General features: G+C 62.0%; 1 pseudogene; it reads left to right on the top strand.

Annotated features, from left to right (window-relative positions):
• Window positions 1-65, top strand: LOC117800954 (annotated as a pseudogene; the record flags this gene model as incomplete).
• Window positions 66-2,776: the final 2,711 nt, after the last annotated feature.

Below are 2,776 nucleotides of genomic sequence, written 5' to 3'. Positions count from 1 at the left end.
CCTTGGAAAAGCTGAACAAAATGAGTGAGAACTCCCTACCGTCGTTCTCATCGAAACTGAGGTCCGGCACGCTGTCTCCCCCAGGGAAGGTAGGAGTGAGGGACAGCTTCACCTCGGCCACACTCTCTCAGCCACCGCAAACACCACTGCCAACACCTCCTCACCACCACCACTCCCCTACCCCCACTCCCACTACCAACAGAAGCCCCACCAACCCCCAAAGGCCTCGGCATGGGAGAGCCTTGCAGAGGGCTCAGGTCTGGGAGCCGTTTCCCCATCCTAGCTGGGTTTTCTCAGGATGGAGGTCCTCGTGGCCTGGTCAGGCTGTAGTGGCATGTGGGGCAGCTGGCATCCTCGTTGTAGGAGTACCACTGCGTGGCATTGGCACGGGCCCTGGGAGTGCCTGGCAAGGACCATCGTGGGCCAGGGTGGCGCTTCAGGCAGCGTTCCTGGCATCGTGTGCGGTGGGAGCCTCACGGCGGCAGCTGCCATGGGTCCAGAGGAGAGCCCCGGGCCGGGCAAGCCACGACATGTGCCTGTGTTCTTTGGCCCGGTAACATGCATGGAATGCCCCATGGGGTTGGCAGAAGGGCAGAGGCACTAGGCCGGGCCACCCACCTTGACAGGGCCTGAAAGTCTCCCAGTGGCTGTTCACTGTGGCCACGCAGGGCCTGTGCTGTGGACCCAGGGCGGGAGTGGAGCCACCGAGCTGCCTCTTGGCCTGGACAGGAACTGAAGGGAGTGGGAAGGACTGCAGGCGGGTTGATCCCGTGCAGCTGTGCCGCCCTAGGCCCTGGTGTGTTCCGACATAGCCCCTCACGGCAGTGTGGGTTGTGGGAGCCATGCCCGCCCTTTCAAGGTCGGGGCGGCCAAGCACTGGACAGCTGGGATGGCTTCGGGGTGCCTTGGTCTGGTGCTGCGGCCCCTGACATCTGCATCCCCGAGGAGGGGTGCTCCAGGGGTGTCATTGCAGGGTCCCGGAGGGATGGTTTGCGATGACCCACGGGCCCTCTGGGCCTGCGTCAGCTAACAGCCCAGCGTGGCCATGGGGACCTTGCCTCCTCAGGCCCAGGGCTCCTGAGGTGAAAGGTGTTTTCCCGGGTGGGTCTGTTTGACTGGGGGCCAGGTGTCTCCCAATCCTACTGGGTGGGGGCGTGGGATCGAAACCTCTTGGTGGTAGTCTGTGCGTCAGGGAGAGCAGGGAAGTCCCCAAGTGTGCCGATGCCAGCCGGTCGCAGTGCCCTGTCAGGAGGAAGCTGGGCAAACGTCCACCTCTTCTTGGGCAGGAGAGGTGTCCTGCTTTCCTCGCCACTCTGGGCTGCGGGGCAGCGGGTGTGGATCTCCGCGAGGTCCATGGTGCTGTGCCTGTGCTGAGAGAGGGTCCCTGCCTTGTGTCCCCCATGATGGATGACTGCACCATCCACAGCGCCTGTGGCTGTCCCGGCTGAAGATCACTGATCCTGACGTGCGAGTCTCGTTTGACCTCAGGGACGGGGGAACATGCCGTGCAGGCACGGGGATGCGGTCATGGACTGGGCCGCCGAGTGACTGCACGTTTCCTCGGAGGCTGGACCTCTGACGCCTGCTGGCCGTGGACACACCTGTGCCCTGGGTGGCAATGGGCCCTGGGTTAAGTCGGATGGTGCACCAGCCTGCGGTGGGGCGAGGGCACCGCTTGCCAAGGGCTGTGATGCCTGCCCCGCGAGGGCGTTTTTGCTGGGTACACGGGACGTGACACCTGGCCCGGAGTCCACAGGCCCCTCACCTTGGTACAGCGTGGGTTGGTTTTGGTCCTGCACCTGGTGTCCCAGGGGTGGCAGCCTTTCCATGGGCCCCTGGGTTTTCCCGAACATGGCTGAGGTTCTGTTCAGTGTAGTACCACTGGGATAGCTAGCAGGGTGACAGCCTGTGTTGACGTCACTCCTCCGGTGCGTTAGCGGTTGTACGTAGAGAGGGCGTGCTGTGCTTCGCCAAGTTGATCTTGTGACAGGGAGTCTCTGGTCATTTTCACCAACCCCTAGGGGTCAAACGTGGCACTCGTGGTTTCAATGGCACTGATCTCGTGCCGCTGCGAGGCAGGACCTAAAACCCGGAATCCACGTACCAGGCAGGCTGTGTCATGAGCTGAGGCCTCCACATGTGAGCACCCCCTCCCACGAGCCTATCCCCCCATAAGAATCACAGAGACCCGGCCCCACCTCCCCGTACTCACACAACCACATGGCAAACAGGAACTACACGTAGTCACAAGATAACCCCCGCACAACAACATAGAAACCCGTTCCACGTGCTCACATTCAGGTGGACATGTACTCACACACACACACACACAGGCACAGAGATACACACCCACACTCAAACTCACACGGGCACTCAAACCCGGGGCCATGCTGTTCTCTGCCTGTGACATCACACCCGGCTGTAGCCAGCCCTGTGGGACAGAGGGACAGGACAGGCAGGTGCAAGACTCACCCCTGGATCCGTTCCGAGCCTTCTGGGGAGCTGAGCACCGTGGTCTGTTTCTCACGCGTGTGTGTGTGTGTATCGTCCTCACTTCTCAGATGTGGTGGCCACGCCAGGATCGCCGTCGGCCCTCAGGACTAGCCCTTCCTGTCCTTGGACGCGTGGAGGTTGACCAGGCCCAGAAGAAGTGTGGTCCCAGGTGGCACGCTGCGAACCTCGGATCGTAAAGACGGTAAGTCTTTCGTTGTCTCAAGCGGAGCCTTTGGCTGTAGGATTTTTTGCGCCCGCCTGATTTGCTGCCAGTCCGCCGGTG

Source organism: Ailuropoda melanoleuca, unplaced genomic scaffold (assembly GCF_002007445.2).
Source record: "Ailuropoda melanoleuca isolate Jingjing unplaced genomic scaffold, ASM200744v2 unplaced-scaffold9524, whole genome shotgun sequence".
NCBI lineage: Eukaryota > Metazoa > Chordata > Mammalia > Carnivora > Ursidae > Ailuropoda > Ailuropoda melanoleuca.
Note: the sequence above shows the minus strand (reverse complement) of the source record. Positions and strands in the feature narration are given on the sequence as shown.